General features: G+C 34.7%; 1 pseudogene; it reads left to right on the top strand.

Annotated features, from left to right (window-relative positions):
• The first annotated feature begins 6755 nt into the window (after positions 1-6755).
• LOC120148014 lies at positions 6756-21614 on the top strand (annotated as a pseudogene).
• The last annotated feature ends 1269 nt before the right edge of the window (positions 21615-22883 follow it).

Raw genomic sequence — 22883 nt, 5'->3', positions numbered from 1 at the left:
TGACATGTTGGTTGCAGGACCCAACAAAGATCATATTGAAGAATTGAAGGCACAACTGGCTAGGGAATTTGAAATGAAGGACTTGGGATCAGCAAACAAGATTCTAGGGATGCAAATTCACCGAGACAGAAGTAATAAGAAGATTTGGCTTTCACAAAAGAATTACTTGAAGAAAATCTTGTCACGATTTAGCATGCAAGATTGTAAGCCAATTTCTACCCCTCTTCCTATTAACTTCAAATTATCCTCCAGTATGAGTCCTAGCAGTGAAAAAGAGAGGATGGATATGTCTCAAGTACCGTATGCATCAGCAGTGGGAAGTTTAATGTTCGCTATGATATGCACAAGACCAGACATTGCACAAGCAGTGGGAGTGGTTAGTCGGTACATGGCGAATCCAGGCAAAGAGCATTGGAATACAATAAAGAGAATCTTGAGATACATCAAAGGGACCTCAAATGTTGCATTATGTTACAGAGGATCAAATTTACTTATCAATGGGTATGTTGATTCTAACTATGCAGGGGATTTGGATAAAAGCAAATCTACTACAGGATATGTGTTCAAAGTTGCTGGTGGAGCTGTAAGCTGGGTTTCAAAATTGCAGTCAGTTGTGGCTACGTCAACAACAGAAGCAGAATATGTAGCAGCTACACAAGCCAGTAAAGAAGCAATTTGGTTGAAGATGCTATTGGAGGAGCTTGGGCACAATCAAGAGTATGTCTCTATATTTTGTGACAGTCAAAGCGCCTTGCATCTAGCAAGGAATCCAGCATTTCATTCAAGGACAAAACACATACGAGTTCAATACCATTTCATTCGTGAAAAGGTGGAAGAAGGGACTGTAGATATGCAGAAGATCCATACCAAAGACAACATAGCAGATTTCATGACGAATGCGATCAATACCGATAAATTTACTTGGTGTCGATCCTCTTGTGGCCTATCAGAAACGTAAGCAACATGAAGGTACAAGGTAGAAAGAATGGTGTGAAGATATGATTGTTCTAATCAAATCTTTAAGTGGGAGATTGTTGAAAAGTCAAGTAAAGTGGCCAAACATATTGAAAAAATCAAGCAAAAATTTCGATGCACATGCTTAATTCGGTGGAGCAGCAATTGTGGAAAATTGATAAATGGGAACATTACAATTTAGTCACTAAAATTTAGAGTATTTATAAGATTAGTCCTTAAAGCTTCAACTATAAATACCCTAGCTCATTTAGCTTCAAAACCATCCCAAAGCATTCTAGCTTTCTTCCAATACTAGAGAGAATTTAGAGAGTTTCTTGAGAGTTGTTTTCTCCTTTTTATCGAGAGAGAATTATCATTGTTTTCTCCTTGGTAGATCGAGAGAGGTTGTAATTCCTATTTTCTCATAGTGAAATTCTTCTACCGTTGCCCGTGGTTTTTACCCTATTTTATTTAGGGGTTTTCCACGTAAATTTTGTGTCTTTTTTTATCTTCATTTTTTATTTTCTCAAATTATCAGTTGCGATTTTGCTCTATCCGATAGCCGTCTTACGCAACATATCCATCTTGGGTGGTGTTTGGTTCGCATGAATCCCTTGGAATTAGGGGGAATTGGAATCCAATTCCACCACTTTTTCATGTTTAGTTCAAGTTTTCAAAGGGAATTGGAATTCCTCATAACTTCAACTTTCCATCAAATGAGGGAAAGTGAATTCCATCCATTCTATGATGGAATTCAATTCCCTTGTTGGAGGGAATTGAAATTTGACCATACTACCCTCATCAATCTTTTGGTAACTTATTCATATATTGAATAAAAATATTTTTTTATTATTTCGGGTCGGGTTTCTAATTCATATATTCGGGTCAGGTCGGGTGAAACTTTATTTTGGTCGGGTTGTTTTTTTAAGTGTGATATTCAGGTCGGGTCGAGTTCGAGTTTAGAGTGAAAAATACCCGACCCGAAAATATATATAATTTTACCTTATTTATTTAGGAATAATTACAATAATACCCCTCTATATATAATTTTTTTCAATTAAGTCACTATTTTTATTGAATAAAAATAATTTTTTTTTATTATTTCGGGTCGGGTTGGGTTTCTAATTCATATATTTGGGTCGGGTCGGGTGAAACTTTATTTTGATCGGGTAGGGTCGGGTTTTTTTAAGTGTGATATTCGGGTCGGGTTCAGGTTTAGGGTGAAAATACCCGACCCGACCCAAAAAATATATAATTTTAACTTATATATTTAGGAATAATTATAATAATACCCCTCTATATATATATATATTTTTTCAATTAAGTCACTAATTTTATTGAATAAAAATAATTTTTTTTATTATTTCGGGTCGGTTGGGTTTCTAATTCATATATTCGAGTCAGGTTGGGTGTAACTTTATTTCGGTCGGGTCGGGTCGGGTGAAACTTTATTTTGGTCGGGTCAGGTCTCGGATGGAGGTTCCCTTGTTCTCGGGTCGGGTCGGGTGGACCAAAAACCCGACCCATGGCCATCCCTAATTGGAATGATTTTAACTTATGATATTTATTAGCATGATTTTTATAATTTATTGAAATGAATAATCAATCAATAAAATTAAAATTTAATATTTTTTAAATTTTTATAATATATTGCTACATGTAATTTATAAAACAAACTAAAATTAAGCAAAAAAAAAAAACAAAAAAGACAATCCTGCCATTTTACATTACTAAAATCAAATTCATCTGACATGTATGCGAACCAAACAATATATGAAATTGGATCCCAATTCAATTTCCTGCAAACCAAACAGAATATGGAATTGAATTCTAATTCCTGACAGATTCCAATTTCCTGAGAAACATTCCAGCGAATCAAATCTCACCTTATAATAATGTGGAACTTTTACTTTGAAATAATAAATAATGTTAAAAAACAATGACAGAATTTACATACACGTAACATTTGAATATTCAATGTACTGATTGACAAAATATTATTATAATCTAAAATTAGTAAATTTGTAATTTAATATATATATATATTTAATAAACCTCAATTTTTTAAATATAATAATAAAGAATATCCCTAATATTCGATAAAATATTTATTTGTTTTTATATTCTTTTTTGGAGTACATTAATCATTCATCTATTTTTGCTAAATCAGCGTTAGATGCTAATCTTTAGTTGATTAACATTTTCTATTCATAGAGGTTTGTTTTTACTGAAAACGAATTGTTGATAATTAATGTGTTAAAAAATAATTAAAGTGATTATTTTATAAGATATAAAGAATATTTTTTGTATTATAATTTTTCATTAGTGATTTGAAAACTTTATTAAAACCTTAGAGAAAGCGAGTCTTAATTTGGTTTTTTATAATCTTTAACTTGAAACTAAAAGAAAATTCTAACATTTGTAAAATATTAATAATTAAAGAATTTTTTAATAATGATAATAAATTGTTGCTAGTATTTATAATTTATTAGATCGAATTGCATCAGAATTTTTTGATTATATTTTTTGATTAATTTCTAGTCACGATTCCATCGATTTTCATATACATTTCTGGATATATACTAGAAATTTAATTATTGTTGGATGTTACAAATATATTATCCAACGAGGGTTCGAATAGATTGTAATAGGTAAACCTAATAGTTTAGTTTTTGTTTTTTAATATAATTATCCTCATGCGTTTTGTTTCATTTAATTATCCTCATGTTTTTTTTGTAATAAATCTTAAGTTTATACTAAAACTAGAAAGGTGGTTTAAAAATAGAATAAAATAATAATTAAAATTAAAATACTACATTTAATTTTTATCCATATTAATTTAACGTACCAAACTCTATTTTACTTACCATGATCTCTCTATATCATACAGCTACTTTCTTATTTATGCACTGGCAAAGTTAGGTAACATTTTTAATTATATAACTATTTTTTATTGAATTTTCAAAAAAAGAAAATCCTTTTTAGTAAGTTTTACATAAAGAGAAAAATATATTTAAGGTTAGTTTATAATGAGTATTTTAAATCATTTCAAAGCTAATTAATATTTAGTTGATATAATTGATAAAATATAATAATATTAATAAATTAGAATTTAAATATAGACAAAATAATTATTTAATTTAAATATAGGGACTGGTTCTAATAGTGTGAATCTATGAATATTTTGTAGGGTGGACACATATATATTAACCCCATAAAGGGGACAAAACTATTAAAACATGTAATTATATAAAGAAAATTTGAATTTAAAGGTGTGCACATGCTCGACCCATATCCTTAATGGATCGCCATTGGATAGAAGTGATCATACAATAAAATTAACACAAGTGAACTAATAACTTAAAACAAATTAAGGTTTAATCGAGAAACTTATACTTACAAGAGAATGTAACACTTTTATTAATATACAATACACTTGCAATAGAAAACAATTACCCCATTATTTTTTTCTTCTCTACCTATAAGTTCACTTACTCTAACACACTTTTTACACTCTTCACTACTCTAGTAACAATAATAAATCACATCTCATATTTATTGATTTTAGTGTTCATTGGATCGTTGATACATGCCAATATTTTAGCTATTAAACTTATAAATGTTGAGAATCTTTTATAGATAATTCTAGATGTAATATCAAAATGACAAATATCAAAATTATTTTATGAATATTTTTAGATATATATTATTTTTATATTATTGTAGAATATTCTCAAGATATATCTCGTAAATGATAATTTATATTTATATAGTGACTTTCCAACATTGATATTTTAATGATTAAAAGATAAAATATTTTATTTTAAAATAAATAAATAAAAAATGTAGTTAATTTGTACAAATTACTTTTAATTTGATACTATTAATTATTTTTCATCGTTGTCTGCAACCGCACGTCGATAAAGCTTTTGTTTTTGTATTCGTTAGATATATGATATGACTTAACAATATATCCTGGTGCAGTCCCTCTATCTTTGCTTGAGTTTCTTCCACTGCTTCCCTAGTTGGATGAGGAAACAATGTCGACCATGTAATGTATTCAAAATTGGCTGGAGATGCCACGTACAAAACAAGTTGACTATAATGGGAAGTTTTGTTGTTAGGCACCAAGGTTGATAAACTGCATGACGGTAAAAAAGGTAATATGTTAAAAGCATAGCTCAAAATGTTATAAATCATAACCCAAAAAGTTATCAGTCGGAGTAACATAACAGGTTGCACTAAAATGTTATACATGGTAAGAAAATGAGATATAATAGGTAAATTTATGGATAATATTAACATTTTATGTTTCACCTAAAAGGTTACTAGAGTTTAAGCTGATGTGATGGGGCCTTAGACATTTCCAAGATAAGAAAATAAGTTAAAAGCTGAAAATATTATGAATATATATATATATATATATATATATATATATAAGAAATACGGTTGCGTCAAGAATGTCATGATTCACTAAGAAATAGGTTGCAATATATAATATTAATATTTTTATTAATTATTCAAAAATATTTATAGATTTTAATCCTTTGATTGATTCAAATATATTATTTTAATTTTTGAAATGTATTTATTAATTAATGTTATGAAATATATATTTGATTTAGTGATTTGATTATATGTTGATTTAGTATTTGTAAATTTTAATTCTTTGATTTAGTATGCATAAAAAAATTTCTTTGATTTAATAAATACTTATATTATTTTGATATTATGTTTGATATTTATAAATTTATGTTTGGTATATATTAGTTAATTCAAATATACTATTTTGATTTTTGGAAAATTACTCACGGTCGTTTGATATATGTGGTCTTAAAGAATCTTTGTCCACTCGCCGTTGTGATGTTGTTCACCGTACGGATTCACGGTCGAAGATATTCATCGTCATTGGAAAATCTAAATAAAGGTTTGACATTTCCTTTAAATTTTCTCTATTTATTTTAGTTTATTCTATTAATTCTTCTCTATTTTTTTGCATATTTGTAGACAAATTTTTGTGTGCAGATTTTTAGGTGGTGTTACAATTTGTTTCTTCAAATTATAGTCTTATTATGTTATTGGAGTTTCTTTAGATTAAGCCCGCTAAAATTTGGGAATAGATAATGATTTTGTCGTTTTTCGATATTGGGTGCAAATTGAATTTGGAGGGGGTTGGGCTGACTGACTACTACTTGCTATTGGGGTTAAGAGTATTAGATATGGATTGTATATTAAATTTAAGTTGCATATTGGATTTGAGTTTTAACTAGATATATTTTTAGTTTTATTTTGATTCCGGCTTAATGAATAGAATTTTAAACCCAAACAAAAATAATATTTATAATAAGCATTTTAATTATTTTTGGGCATAAATAAATTCAGGATGGGAAAAAAAATTAAAATAAATATATATTAATTTTAATATATATATATATTTGAATACTTAATAAATTAATTTTAAATTATAGGATAGGCACTAAAATGCATATAGCTCCGCCACTGTATTATAGTAATAACGTAAAAAAATGTTACTTAAAATACTATTTGAGTACAAAATCTAAATTTTTGTAATCATGCAGTGGGCACTAATCCAGCGTATTAGTGACGCCTATAAGTTGTTTGACTTATCAGAATAACCACTTTGGCGTATCATTCATATCATTAGATCTAATTATCATCTCATATCGTCTCCTTTACGGTTTTTAGTTAATTTGTCGGATGCAGGCATATTTATTTATTTGAATTTTTGCCCTTTTTCATCGTTCAAATCCGAACCCTTTTTTTCTATTCTGTATAAATACTTCACCAGAGACAGCAACGAAGAACGAGAGAGAGAGAGAGAGAAACTTCACTCGGAAAGAAAAAAAAAGAGAAAGCAGTGAAACGACCTGCCGTTCTCTTCGCTTTCTCCAAAAATTTCTTTCGATCTTTGCAATTATTCTGGTAGTTTTTTTCATTTATATAGTTTTTTTTAACTTTTATATTGTTTGGATAATATTGTTGAGTTGTTGAATTTTATGAGGTGGGACTGTAATTTCTTTAGGGTTTTTTGGGGTTTTGTTTTGATGTATAATTGATTGTGAGAAGCTCAGATCTCTTTGTGTTTATATTGTCTTGTTGGTTTCTTTTTACAGAGTTACAATCATGTCCTCGCTTAGCAGAGAACTTGTGTTCCTTATACTTCAATTCCTTGATGAGGAGAAATTTAAAGACACTGTTCACAGGTATGCTTTAATCTTTGAACTTTTTTCTCCTTGACTTCAATTTAAATTTATCATTGTGTTGATTCATTTATATATATATTGTTTTGTATTTGTTGATTAATATGTTAATAGATTGGAGCAAGAGTCGGGGTTTTTCTTCAATTTGAAATATTTTGAGGAAATGGTGACAAATGGAGAATGGGATGAAGTAGAGAAATATCTTTCAGGGTTTACAAAAGTTGATGATAATAGATATTCCATGAAAATTTTCTTCGAGATTCGAAAACAGAAGTACCTTGAAGCTCTAGACAGGTAAGCCCTTAAGCCCTTTTCTTAAACTTCGTTTTTGCCACGTCTCATGAGTTATTTTTTTTCCTATTTGGGAGTTGATTTATTTTCCATATAAAGGGAATGATTCTATCCCCATCTGTATTTCCTTAGAAATGAATGCAGGAAGGATCGTACCAAAGCCGTGGAGATTTTAGTTAAGGACCTAAAAGTGTTTTCTGCATTTAACGGGGAACTTTTTAAGGAAATTACACATCTGTTGACATTGGACAACTTCCGGTATGAATTAAATATTACGGCATTACTTTGGCTTCGTTAGCCATGTGTTCATGAGATTTTATGGCTAATGTTAATACACAGAAAACCAGCAACTATCAAAATACGGAGACACAAAATCTGCTAGGGGTATAATGCTTGCTGAATTAAAGAAGTTAATAGAGGCTAACCCTCTTTTCCGTGATAAGCTTCAGTTTCCTACCTTGAAGAATTCAAGATTGCGGACGCTAATAAATCAAAGGTCTTATATTCTTGTGTGTAGATTCTATAGTTGATTCCTTTCGTTTTTCCTCTTGTGAGCTTCCTTACAATTATTTATCGTCAATATAATGCAGTTTGAACTGGCAGCATCAACTTTGTAAGAATCCAAGGTCTAATCCGGACATCAAAACCCTATTTGTAGATCACAGTTGTGGACAACCGAATGGTGCACAAGCTCCATCCCCGGTCACTAATCCTTTAATGAGTACTGTTCCAAAGGCAGGGGTTTTTCCTCCACTGGGTGCTCACGGTGTAAGTTAATAGAAGTCATTAGTAATTTATCTGTTTCTGGAGTGAGTATTTCTTTTGATTTGATATACATGTATTTGCAGCCCTTTCAGCACACACCTGCTGCACTTTCAACCTCCCTTGCAGGATGGATGGCTAACCCAACTCCTGTGCCTCACCCTGTGGCTTCTGCTGGACCATTAGGACTTACTGCACATAATAATGCAGGTGATTATTTGTAGAATCTTTCCATTGAGTTCAAAGAGCTTTTGCTTTAGTAAGCATCAAATTTACGTGGGGGATAGATGTGAAGCTATATTTGTATTTAGAAATACATGTATGGCCTCAGTCAGGGCACGATACATGAAACCTATTAGGTAAAGGTATACTTTTTGCTAACATGTTATTAAGATATAAGGCCAATAGAGGCAGGATTAATGCTATTAAAGCGTTGAGGGTGAATGTACAACTATTGACGGATCCTGAAGCAATTAAATCAAGTGTTAATTTTTTCAAAGAGGCTTATAACAGAAAGCCTACAATTGAGGTGGGGGAAATGGATTTGAATTTTCCTAAGATTTCGGAGGATCAAAATTCCTTTTTGGAGAGGCCTTCTCGGAGGAAGAAGTTTGGGGCGCTATTTCCTCTTCAAACAACAATAAGGCTTCGGGGCCGGACGGGTTGAGTATGGTTTTTTTTTAAAGTTTTGGCCAAATTTAAAAGGGGAAATTATGAGATTTTTCAGTGAGTTCTATTTGGGTAATATGTGGGAGAAGGGGGTTAACCATTCTTTGATAACTCTTATTCCAAAAAAGATTAGTTCGGAAAGCATTGAGGATTTTAGGACTATTAGCTTAGTTGGAGGGCTCTACACGATCTTGTTGAAGGTTCTATCGAGAAGATTAAGGTTATATATGGACTCGATAATTGGTCCATATTAATTCGCCTTCATTCGGGGGAGGCAGATTATGGACTGCGCTTTCATTGCAAATGAGGGGATCGAATACTGGAGAAGAAAAGGTCTTAAAGGGTTTGCCTTTAAGGTTGATTTTAGAAGAGAATATGACTCAATTGATTGGGATTTACTTCTGAAAATTATGGATTGTATGGGTTTTGAGTAGAGGTGGAGATCCTGGGTTAGTATGTGCTTGTCTTCGACTTCAATTTCAGTTTTAGTGAATGGTTCTCCTTCGAAAGAGTTTCGGATTGCTAGGGGTCTTCTGCAGGGTTGTTCCTTTTCTCCTTTCCTATTTAATTTGGTGGGCGAACTGTCGAGTTTGATGTTGTCAAAGGCAGTGAGTGCGGGCCTATTTAAAAGTTTTGTGCTCGGAAGTCAGAATAACTCTTTTATGATGTCTCATCTTCAATTCGCTGACGATTTATTGATTTTTTACAACGCTTCTATTGGGGAGTTGAAGAATGTGAATAGAGTTCTTTTGATTTTCGAAATGATGTTCGGCTTGCAATTAAATTTATCTAAGAGCAGGTTGTTTGGAATAAACGTTAATGAAGATGTGCTTAACGAGTGGGTTGCTGCAATCGGGTGTTCAGTAGGTTACTTTTCAACGGATCATTTGGGTTTGCCTCCTGAGGCGAAGAAGAATTCAACATCATTATGAGATCCAGTTATTCAGAAGTTTTATAATAAATTAACTGGGTGGAAAGCATCTTCTTTGTCGATTGCTGGAAGGGTCGTGCTGATAAAATCAGTACTTTGTTCTTTGCCGATTTACTTGTCAATTTTCAGGATGCCGAGCTGTGTTTTAAATAGGCTAAATTCAATTATGGCGAAATTCTTATGGGGGACTAGGTTGATAAGAGCAGAATCCATTTGGTAAATTAGTCCACCGTTTGCAAGCCTAAGGCTTTGGGAGGGCTTGGTGTTCCCAACTTGGAGCTTATGAATAGACCGCTATTATGAAAATGAGTGTGGAAATTTGCAAATGAGAGGGATTCGTGGTGGAAGAGGGTAATTTGTTGCAACAATAAGATTGACCCGAGTGCAATTTGGAGGCAGAATATGGCCCCACGCAAAGCATCGTGGATGTGGAAGGGAGTGGTTAGAAATTGTTCCTCGGATGATGATTTTGGTACTTGTTTTCGGAGTAATTTTCAGTTGAAGGTGGGGAATGGGGAAGTTGTTCGGTTTTGGCACGATGCTTGGCTCGATGGAATTCCACTAAAAGTGCGCTTTCCAAGATTTTTTCCCTTTCGAATAATAAAGAGGGGAAGATTGTTGATTTTCGGAAATCGAGCTCCTCAGGTTGGTTTTGGGATATTCCTATGAGTAGGAATTTAGCTGATTAGGAGATGAAATAATGGAACGATCTTTTTTCATTGTTGTATAATTTTAATTCTTCACCTCTTCTTGAAGACAGTCTGTTATGGAAAGGTGAAGGGGATGGTTGTTTCTCGACCAAGTCGTGCCTAAGGCTCATTTTTGACAGGTTTGATGATAGTTATCATTGGTTAAGGCATGTGTGGATTGGTGTGGCTCCTCCCCGGGTGGAATCGTTTATTCAGGCTGATTTACTCGTTGGGGACCCCTCTCTTGTAAACAGGCTTCCTAGTCATACCTTTAAGAGAAAGAAGGTCTAATGCTGGCTTCCTCCACCAGTTGGTTTTTTTAAATTTAATGTGGATGGTGCAGTAAGAAGTGATGGGCTGCAGGGTGGAATCGGAGGAATTTTGAAAGACTCTAATAGTTGTACTTTAGCCACTTTCTCTAATGGTGTTGGTCCAGGTCCTCCTCCTTTAGCTGAGTTGAAAGCCATTAGAAAAGGCATTGAATTTTTTCTTTCATCTTCCTGGGCATTGAAAGGAAGACTGATCATAGAAAGTGACTGCAAATCTGTAGTGGAATGGATTTTGTTGCCATTTTCTGCTCCTTCGTTTTTTAGTTCATTGGTGGGGGAAATTGGGTCCTTAGTTTCTGCTAGGGAGATTATTGTTAGACTGATTCCTAGGAGCTGCAATTGGGAGGCAGATAAATTAGCTAAGGAGGGGATTGGTTGAATGTTTTGGGTTTTTTTTAGATGTACTAATTGGGTTTTGTTGTTTATGGTTGTTTAAAGTGTAATGGTGTAGTCTTATGTAATTCTTGACTTATCAATAAAATGAGGTACTCTTTTCCTCCTTCCGCTAGTTGCCTCTTTTCAAGAGCCAACTAAGAGGGAGGTTTTTAATGAGGCCTCTTATTTCTATCAAAAAATAAAATAAAATAAGAAGGTGGTAGTTAAAGTGGAGCTAATTAAACGTGGGGTTCCAGGGATTGAAGATTCTTCTTGTACATTGTGTGGTTCGGTTCTGGAATCTGTTTGCCACTTGTTTGTTTCATGCAAAGTATCATGGGACTTATGAGTGAGTTTTCTACGGTTATGGAATGTTTCTTTTGTTGTTCCGGAGAGGCCTGCTGCTTTGTTTTCTGTTTGGTTTTATCTCGTGCCTCGATCGACCAATTGGGGATTTATCCCAGGAGCTATATTGTGGTCGATCTGGAAGTTGAGACATGAAATAGTGTTTAATAAAGGGAAGTTTGATTATGCTTTGCTTTCTTTTCTAACAAGGTATAGGGTGGCAGCATAGTTTTCTTCAAAATTTCCTAAGGTGTCAATTCTTTTTGATAGCCTAGTGGGGGATCTTACCTTAGGAGATTGTGTTCGGAATTCTAAGTCGGTTCTTTCAAGGTTTGTGTGTTGGTCTACTCCCCTCTGGTTTTGTTAAATTGAATGTGGATGGTACCATGGAGAGGACGTGGCAGAAAGGAGGAATTGGTGGGTTGCTTAGAGATGAGAACGGTGTGGTGTTGGGTACTTTTTCAGAGAGTGCTGGTCCAGGGCCTCCAGTTTTGGCAGAACTGTTGGCAATTAAAAGAGGGTTGCTGCTCTTCATGGAGTCGGGGAGTTCAGCGTGTTGTAGGCTCATTTTAGAATCTGATTGTTTGATGGCTTTGGAGTGGATTAAGAGCCTTGCTTCCTGCATCCCGCAGGGCCTCCAGTTTTGGCAAAACTATTGGCAATTAAAAGAGAGTTGCTGCTCTTCATGGAGTTGGGGAGTTAAGCATGTTGTAGGCTCATTTTAGAATCCGATTGTTTGATGACTTTGGAGTGGATTAAGAGCCCTGCTTCCTGCACCCCACTGTTCAACTCAATGGTGAAAGACATTGTTTCCATTGTGGTGGAGAAAGGTGTTATTGTTAGGCATGTATTGAGAGTAGCTAATTAGGAAGCGAATGAACTTGCTAAGTTAGGGATAGGTTAAATAGGTAGTGTCATGCTGTTGCAATGGGCTTGTTTTTAGTTTTCGGGTTGTTCTGGTTGTAATTGGTGTTATTGAACTCCTGGTGTATTTAGTTTCTAGCAATAAAATAATTGAGGCACTCTTTTCCTCCTTCCAATGTCAATTGAGCTACACTTGTAGCTCGATGGTTATGAAGGGGGTTTTTAACGAGGCCTCCTATTTTTATAAAAAAAAATTAATTCATCGAGTCATTTAGACTTGTATTAACCATTCTATCACTAGGTTGAAAATCTTTGTTAATTAGTAACAAAGGCTTCTATGCTTCCCTTTTTCTGACCTAAATGATGGGTAATGAGGGAAATGTATTATAGCAGTGTCAGTGAGGCAGAGCAGAAAATTTTACTTGCTTTGCTTGGTCTTTGAGTGCCATTCTTAATTCTCTTTACTTTCCTGTCACGGAGTCCTTGTCTTTGGTTTCTCTTTATCACTTGAAAAGAGGGAAAAGGTAGATATGCAGTTTTGAAATTTTGTGAGTTTTAGTTATCTTGTATAATATCACCTTAAAGGTTTCTCTGCCATTAGTCGTATGACTGGTAGTCTGGGAAGCATGAGATCTGCTCCATCTTGTAGTGTAGATCATCCTTCCTGCTTTCTTTGAAATGATATTTATAAATGAAGGATATCTGATCAGCTGCTCCTTCACCAGGTCAATAATCTGTCGGTAAATATTTTGCCTGTTCCATATGCCGGCCAGACCCATGGTCAGAGTTCTTACTCTCTTGATGACTTGCCCAAGACTGTTGTTATGACTCTAAGTCAGGGGTCTTCTGTCAAGAGCATAGATTTCCATCCAGTGCAACAAATTCTACTTCTTGGTGAGCCAACCCACTGGCATATAAAAGTTTTCATGCCTGCTCAGACTTCATTCCTCTGAATTGAGTAGGTTTTCATATTCTGGTTTTTTACTTCTCTTTCATGTTGTGTTCTAATTGTGTTCTCTGTATTTTGATTTATGATTTCAGTGGGAACAAACATTGGTGATATTATGGTGTGGGAAGTAGGTAGTGGTGAAAGGATAACTCATAAAACATTTAAGGTCTGGGACCTTTCAACATGTTCAATGCCTCTGCATGTATTGCTTTGTTTCACCGCTAACAAGATTTATTGAAACATGAAGTTGTTATTCAGTCCTTCTTAAAGTTGGATTGAAGTTAAGGTCCTGATTCTCACAGGCATCTTTGGCAAAGGATTGTACAGTCTCAGTCAACCGTGTGGTGTGGAGCCCTGATGGAGCTCTTTTTGGTAATTTTTGTAGCTATAGCAATTGGACTTCTGATAGTCTACTAAATTAAAGACTAGATTTGACATTTTCTCCTGATTTCAGGTGTTGCATACTCCAAGCATATTGTGCACATATACTCCTACCATGGTGGTGATGATCTACGTAACCGCTTAGAGGTTTGTGTTATTGGTCGATTTGATTAGGTTAATCTAGTTTTAAGCTGATATTTTGCCTTACTTTCGCCTAATTATATTCACTAAATTATCTTTTCTTTAGATTGAGGCTCATGTTGGAAGTGTAAATGATCTTGCATTCTCCTACCCAAACAAACAATTGTGTGTCGTCACTTGTGGCGATGACAGGGTTATTAAGGTTGCTTGTTCTCTCTTTATCTCTCTTTTATTTTATTTTATTTTTCTATTTGACATCGCTTTCTAACAGTCTCATATCTTGTAGGTTTGGGATGCGATCTCTGGGGCTAAACTGCATACTTTTGAGGGTCATGAAGCACCTGTCTATTCTATATGCCCTCATCACAAGGAAAATATTCAGGTAGCAAACAACAGCATGGAGACTGATGTTTGTTCCTTTGTTTAGATTTCCTTTCCATTTCATGAGGGGGAAAAAACCCGTTTCCCTTGGTTTATGAAAAGAAGTAAAGAACCAATAATTTATTTAGGAAACTAAGTTCAAAAGTTTTAACCAGAATTCACAGAATCTTAACAGATGGAATCCATGGCATTAGATGATTATGCATTTAATGTTAAAACAGAACCATTGGCATCGAATTTATGTTTAATGAAGTCTGTTTTTAGATTTTCCTTGAATGCTTATTTGGAGTGGATTGTCTTACAATGTTCTGGAGCTTTCTTTGTGGAAAATTTTCGTGCTTGGGTTCTATCATGAAAACTGCTGTATAGGAGAAATCTTCTCTGGAGATTAATACAGGACATGGCAAGATCATCTTAGATATTGGGATATTGAGCTTGTATGGAACAATCTGTTTAGGACTTATTGCAATCTTTCTTTCAACTATAGAACCATAAACTCCCTTCTGGGTTCTTTTTATTTCTTTAAGAATTTAAGTTCCTTTTCTTTTGGTGATGTTATTTATTTATTATTATTTTTAAATTATACTTTTTTAATAGTTGGTATCCTGTAAGTTGCATGTTTATTTTACTGCTATGCTTAAACACTTTGGTTTTCTTCTGTTTTTTCAGTTCATTTTCTCAACAGCAACTGATGGGAAAATAAAGGCATGGTTGTATGATAATATGGGTTCAAGAGTTGACTATAATGCACCTGGTCAGTCATCCACAACCATGTCATACAGTGCTGATGGAACAAGGTTCATACTTATTTGTACTCTACAATTCTGGTCTTTCTTCTTTTGAGGTTGTTCTTTTCCTATCTTTTTATTCTTTAACAGTACTATTAATCCTTCAATCTATATTGACCACTTATAGGTTGTTCTCATGCGGGACAAACAAAGAATGGGAATCATTCTTGGTGGAATGGAATGAAAGTGAAGGAGCTGTCAAGCGGACATATTTTGGTCTTGGAAAGCGATCTGTGGGAGTTGTTCAATTTGATACGACAAAGAATAGGGTCTTGGCTGCTGGTGATGATTTCACTGTCAAATTCTGGGACATGGACAATCTTAATCTATTAACAAGTACTCCAGCTGGTGGTGGATTGCCGGTACATAAGCATATGCCTTATTTCATGTTAGGCTGTTTGATGCTTGCTATCCCTGCTAACTGTCTCTGTTATAACAAAATGCAGCTTTCCCCTTGCATTAGATTTAACAAGGAAGGAACATTATTAGCTGTTTCAACTGATGATAATGGAGTTAAAATTCTAGCAAATTCAGATGGGGTTAGGTTGCTACGGACAGTGGAGAACCGTTCGTTTGATGCTTCTAGAGTTGCTCCTCCAGCTGTAGTAAAGGTAAAATATGCACTTACGTACAACTATCAGATCATTTATGTATATGTCTTCTATATGAATATGTTTCCTAAGTGCTTGATTTATGTAACAGGCACCTAATATTGGTCCATTTGGTTATAACAATGCAACCATCGGAACAACCATCGGTGATCGAGCTGCACCAATCGCTTCGATAGTTGGACCAGTGAGTTCTCTCTTATAATCATACCCTATTGCATTTGGTAGAAATCTAAATTATCTTTTGAATATAATCTGTCTTGCAAATTATTATTTATGCATGAAAAAGATGTGTGATCTGACCTTTTTTGTTCTGTCTCTCTCCAGAATAATGATGCTCGAATTTTGGCTGATGTAAAGCCCAGAATTACAGATGAATCGGTGGAAAAATCTAGGATCTGGAAACTTACAGAAATCAATGAACCATCACAGTGCCGCACCTTAAGGCTTCCTGATAGTTTGACAGCAATGAGGGTAAAAATCGTCCCTGAATGTCGCTTTTTTCTGCCCTTTCTAAAATAAGCTATTCATGGAAAATGTTATCATCTGCTGTGTGGTAAACAGCTAGTATATTTTTCAGGTTATGTTAACAATTGGGGACCTAAGATATATTTTTTTTGATAGAAGTTGGAGGTCTCATTAAAAGCTACCTTCGTATTCGTCCACATACTAAGAAGTATGTTAATGAACATTGGAAGGAAGAAAATAGTACCTCATAGTTTATTAATAATAATACCCAATGCATATGAAAACACGGAATATCCTCCTATGGTGAAATACATCATTACAACAAACCAGAAACACCTAAAACTCTCACATCCTCAACCAAAAAACCCCATCGACAATCACCCTATTTCTAATTTACACCTCCAGCAAAAGGATAAAAAACAACGCAAAATAACATAACACAAAAGAAAACCAACACCTGCAACCATTTAAACTAAATCAAAGCCCCAATTGAAGAAACGAGATCTAATGAGTATCGACTTCGTCAGGGACCCAAGACTTTGGTTTAAAGGAAGGCTCAATTTCATGCACCATGATTTTGAAGGAGTTAGCACCGACCTTCAATTCCAACGACTCATCAATTCTCACATGAGCCTTGGTGAGGATTTGAATTTTTACCCGATCAAAAGATGATGATGACTGACAGCTTTCGTCAATTGCTAATAAAACACCCCACTTATCTGCAATGTTTTTGAAAGTATCCCAATTCCAAGCGTGAAAATGAACTCCCTCGCAAACTAACCACCCTCGACGACACTCCACCACCAAACTCACTGACCAAGCTTCAACTCTGGAGAACCACTTTGCGCGAGTCTCTGATTTATTGTTCTTCACACTTCTCAATAAAGCAGTCTTAAAAAATCATTAGTACTACATTTCCAGCAGCTCTCGTTAACGAGAAACCAGTGAGGCCTTTGGCTTGCATTTGACTAGCGAGATTACCGATTTTGATAAAGTCCTTGCACCACTCCACTAAACATTTACTCAACACGTGAAGTTTATCTTCGTCCATCACACCTTCAACTTCGCAATGAATATTCCTCGAAACAACTTCCATCCCAGACTTACGGTGAACAGATGTCGAGGTCTTTCTCCAAAAAGACTGTCGAGGTTTGAATTTAGCCAAAGATACACTAATTTTGCTGCCGTCAATATGAGTTCCATACATTTCTGAGATCGCTTTCCTTGCTTTTTCGATTGTTGCAAAACGAATGAAACCAAAAAACGAATCGCTTTTGAATTTCTTTTGTTTGGAATGAAAACATCAATAACCCGACCGTGGGTGCAAAATAAAGATCCAAACATCTTCCAATGGATCTTCTCTGGTAAATTTTTGATAAATAACGTGCATCAACCACTTTTGTACCCATTACAGATTTTTAGGTGGCCTTCCTTCCACCAATTATGAAACCTGATTCTCCTCCTCCTTGCTACTTCAATAGATTTGTCATCGGAACACCCCATTGTGGTGAACTCCTTGGTTCTATCGTGGTCAACATCTGCGGCAAAATGAGCTGGTGATGCTGCTACTAAAGAAAGCTTCCCAATCCCATATTTCCCTCCTTGTGAAGATGGCAAACCATCAGGCCTAGATTCATTATCCGCCATTTTTCTTACAAAAAAGGTATCCTCATTCGCCGACGAAGCCCCCAATCGAGATCTCAAATGCATTTCCTCACTCGATCTCGACTTCACTTGTCCCCGGCTACCTCTGCTGCTCAATGGCTGCTTCTGATTCTTACCAGGCCCATCATTGACAGTTTCCTTCGCAACACCGTAGGAAATCGAAGCCCACTGAGGATTCTTTTGGTTACAATCGACGCAAGTTTTGTTATCCGACTGTGATTGGAGAACCCGTAGTCTCCTCCTAGTCGCCATCTTTGAGTCAGATCTCTCGGGTAGAGCCATTAACCGAAGTCTAGCCTCTCCGTTGCCTAATCCCAAAGGTGAGAAGGTATTGTATAACCTCGGGAGCAACCTACCTTGGATCTGAGACGATCCAGTGGCTACCGAAGGAGATCGATACATTCCAAGCCGAACTGATCTCGGTTGATTTGTGGAGAAGGGACCCAAACTCAGATCTGGATTACTAGAACAGGATCGAATCAACCAAGGTTGTTTATACCTCAAAACCACCTGCGACGGCGGCCGATGTGAAGAAACTCGGCGTAGATTCACTGTGATGTAGGTGATTGAAGAGCTTCTGATCCGAGAGACGTCCAAAGATAGTTAGAAAGGGCGACTGATTCTCTGATCTGATGCAGCCGAAAGGCGAAAGGAATACAAGGCTTGGCTCAATATGAAAATAATGGATCCTCAGTGGTATTTGTGGAGATGGTGTCTTTTGTCACGAATCCAAGTTCAGATTTATATTACCAGTGTTGGAGCGAGTCCACAGAGTTTTGTTTTGGCTCGACTACCACAGGTGACGACGGAAGATTATGTGGGTGTTGGCGTAGATCTACTGTGATGTAGGCTCTCCCTCATTAAACGAAGCCTATAACCTTGTTGCTTGTGTTGAGGCGAGCAAACCTTGATGATTCGGTGGTGGATTATCCATGGCTGCGATTATACTCTTTGAGTAGAGTATGATAATCAACATAAGAGATACTCTATTTAATAATGTGGATGCTTAAAATACCCTGAGATAAATTTCGTCTTTAGCCAGTTAGTGATTTGAACTTTAAGGAATATTTTTTTGATAATATATACTTATTTATTTATTCATAGAAAAGGGATAATCAAATTTTTTTTTTGTGTGTTTGACTTCAGGTTTCTAGACTAATATATACAAATTCTGGTGTTGCCATATTGGCATTAGCATGTAATGCTGTTCACAAGCTCTGGAAATGGCAGAGGAGTGATCGCAACATAACTGTGAAGGTGTGTTAATTTCTTTAACAACTCTTTGCTAGATCTCATGCTTGGTTTCCTAATGCTATTTTTATTTTTTATTTCTCAATGTTATTTTATGCTAGGTATTAACTATGTCCTGTCTTTTGAAGGCCACAACTAGTGTAGCACCCCAATTATGGCAGCCTTCAAGTGGAATATTAATGACTAATGATATAAGTGATACAAATCCTGAAGATGCTGTTCCATGCTTTGCACTTTCAAAGAATGATTCTTACGTGATGTCTGCATCGGGGGGTAAAATATCGCTCTTCAATATGATGACATTCAAGGTTGGTACTTTCTCCACTTGTTTCATTCTTTTGACATGACTACCCTCTGAGGAAAGCTCTGGATTTTCTTGTAAATAGGCCATTTAAAGTGTAAGCTTTCATACTATAGCCATGAAGTTTAAGGAATTTGGACTAAATTACTGAGAATTTGATTAGTTAGAATTTTAGGTTGAAACTGACTTGACAATAAGGTTATTATTTGTGAGGATCGTTAGTTTGCATAGTTTAATTTCATATTTTTCTTTGTGCTTTCTTAATATGCAGACAATGACAACGTTCATGCCCCCACCACCAGCAGTTACATTTCTTGCATTTCATCCCCAGGACAATAATATCATTGCCATAGGCATGGATGATTCATGGATCCAAATTTACAATGTTCGGGTGGATGAGGTCCTTTTAATTATCTTTTTAACTTTGTTGGATGTTGATAAATAAGTGGGAATTATTTGATTAACTATGTGCTTTATTTAAACAGGTGAAGACAAAGTTAAAAGGTCATCAGAAAAGAATAACAGGTCTTGCTTTCTCTCATACTCTGAACGTGCTTGTATCTTCTGGAGCCGACAGTCAGGTACAGTATTTCACTCTTTTTTCCACATTTGATTCTTGTATCCTAAAGCAGTTTAACAACCCACTTTGAAAAAACTAGAATAACTGATACTTTGAGATATGGTCAAAGCTGAAGTTGAAAGTCATTCGCGTATTTCAGGTTAATCTTGTTATGGATCGTATTACTAGGGAATGATTATCTTAAATTCATGCTTGTGAAAGCATATTAATTCATTATATGCTATGACGTCGTTCCTACATGGTTTGATGGTCTTGTTATTATATTAAACGCTACGCATAATTTCTTTGGACTTGCCACGTATTATGCCATGTCCTATAAAATGATTTTTAGCACTTGTTATTGAATTGACTTTCCATTTACGTGTGGTATTCATTCCACATTTATTTTATTCTACAGCTCTGTGTATGGAGCACAGATGGATGGGAGAAGCAAACTAGTAAGTTCTTGCAAATACCTAATGTTCGGGCAGCATCTCCTCATGTCGAGACTCGTGTTCAGTTTCACCTGGATCAGATACATTTGCTGGCAGTTCATGAAACACAGATAGTAATATTTGAAGCACCAAAACTAGAATGCCTAAAGCAGGTGTCCAAGCTTACTTGCCATATAATTTATATTTTCTAGATTATTACCGCTTAAAATTTATGTTTAAATCATTAGCACTTCATGAAACACAGATAGCAATATTTGAAGCACCACATGCATGTGGCAAGGTCTAAGGAGTGTGATGGCATTGCCAAATTTGTCCTTTTAGAAATTGCTTTGCAACCGTATATTGATTGCTATTTGTCCATAGAACATATGTTGTTTGGGATTTGTTCTAAGGTTGTTGATATTGTTTTGGAATTATTTTCTCAAACAGTGGGTCCCTAGAGAAGCAAGCGGTCCCATCACGCATGCAACATACTCCTGTGACAGCCAAATGATATATGTGAGCTTCGAAGATGGAAGTGTCGGTGTTCTTACCGCTTCAACGCTCAGATTGAGATGTCGAATTAGTTCTGCTGCATATTTACCTCCCAATCCAAGGTACCTTTCTCTTCACTTATTAAAAGTCATAAACACATTGATTGCATTGCTAAAATCGGTTCTCAACTCCATCCAATATTTGTGGCTAGTTTTTCGTTGAAGTTTCTAACAATGCAACCTTGAACAGTTTGAGAGTTTATCCACTTGTTATCGCGGCACATCCATCCGACCCAAATCAATTTGCATTGGGACTAACAGATGGTGGAGTCCAAATTGTCGAGCCTTCGGAGTCCGAAGGAAAATGGGGCACCTCTCCTGCTGAAAATGGCACTGGACCATGTACCACTTCAGGCGCAACCGGTTCAGAACCGCCTCAGCGGTGACCGGTCAGAAAGGATACATCTCTTGCATGCATTTGAATCTCTCTTTCCCTGGTGGTCCCATGTTAAAAGTAAAATTAAGGGGAAGCTGCACAAAATTACAATAGATTGACATATAAATCGCATGACATCTATCCTTTTTTTGCTGCTTATAGTGTTTGATTGGTTCCATTATTCAGGATTTTGGTGTAAATGTAGGAGTTGTTGCCTTAGAGAAGGTGGGTCTGTATAGACATTTGAAAGGAAGGAAACCAGGGACAAAATTTCTGTTGCTTGAATATAACTAGGAACCTTTAAAGGAAACTATTAATTTTTTAATCTCATTTTTTTAGCTAACCAAAAATCTTTATTCTTTGCTTATGCTTTGTTTTTGGTTCTGAAATAACTTTTTATGAATGTATTAAGAGATTATTCTCGGAAATTCATATCCGATAAAACAAAATAATATTTTTAATATCTGTTCAGAATTTTTCTTTTTAATTATTGATAATATATATATATATATATATTACAAACATAATTTTTCGAATTCATATTTTTATGAAGAGTAATACTTCTTTTTATTGGATCGACTCTGTAAAATTATTAAATTTGTGACAATAGTATAATTTAAAATTTTGTGTACATTTGTTTTTGAAAAATAAATATTGAATGTTTTTTTCACATATCGTATTGTAATAAGGAGAACCCTTCATTCCCTGATAATGAAGTTGATAATTGATATTTGACCGTGAATGGTATGAGAGAGACGTTTCCATTGCTTACAACAAGTCAAATCAAAATACCTTTAGTCAGTCCGTACTCAACCATATTAATTTGTGTTCATTTGTCAATCAATTTATACTATTTTATCTTAATTATAAAATAAATGTTTAAATTATAGTATTTTTAGATATAGATGTCTAAATATTTTTAAGTAATTACAATGTCTAATATTATAAACGTTATCACTTTAAGTGTTTAGACTGTCAACTGCGTTAATTTCATTTGTTAAGTGATACATGTCACAATTAAGTAATTTTAAAATTTATTTTTAAAAAATATTAAAAAATATAAAATTTTAATTTCTCTTAAATTAAAAAAAAGCTCCAAAATTTCTAAAATCCTTGAATTTTAACCCTAACCAACCACTGTCACCCTTTCCGACCATGAACACCACCACTGATATAGTCCCTGTCATCGGTGGGCTTTTAGTAGTTCATTTTTTTTGTGGTTCGTTTGTCGATACAGTCAGATTTGTTCATATCTTTATTTTATTCGAGCATTAGTTAGGTTTTTTTAACCTTTTCTTTTTATGGTCTTCGTGTGATCTAGGTGGTTAGTTTTTATGTTAATGGTTATAGGAAAATGTCCTAATTATAATTTAGTTTACATTTACGGTTATGCTCGTAAATCTTCATTGTAATTCTAAATATTTTCTATTTTTAATAAAACTAGCTACTTTCTATAAAAAAATTCATTTATTGAGAAAATTATAATTTTCTAAAATCTATAAATAAAAAATTTAATTTAATATATGAAAAACCTACCATTCATTTCTTTCAAGCTAATTTTCTTTCAATGTTTTTGTGTCGTTCTTTTTTCTCTTTG

This window comes from Hibiscus syriacus, unplaced genomic scaffold (genome assembly GCF_006381635.1).
Source record: "Hibiscus syriacus cultivar Baekdansim isolate YM2019G1 unplaced genomic scaffold, ASM638163v2 tig00110945_pilon, whole genome shotgun sequence".
Classification (NCBI taxonomy): domain Eukaryota; kingdom Viridiplantae; phylum Streptophyta; class Magnoliopsida; order Malvales; family Malvaceae; genus Hibiscus; species Hibiscus syriacus.
Note: the sequence above shows the minus strand (reverse complement) of the source record. Positions and strands in the feature narration are given on the sequence as shown.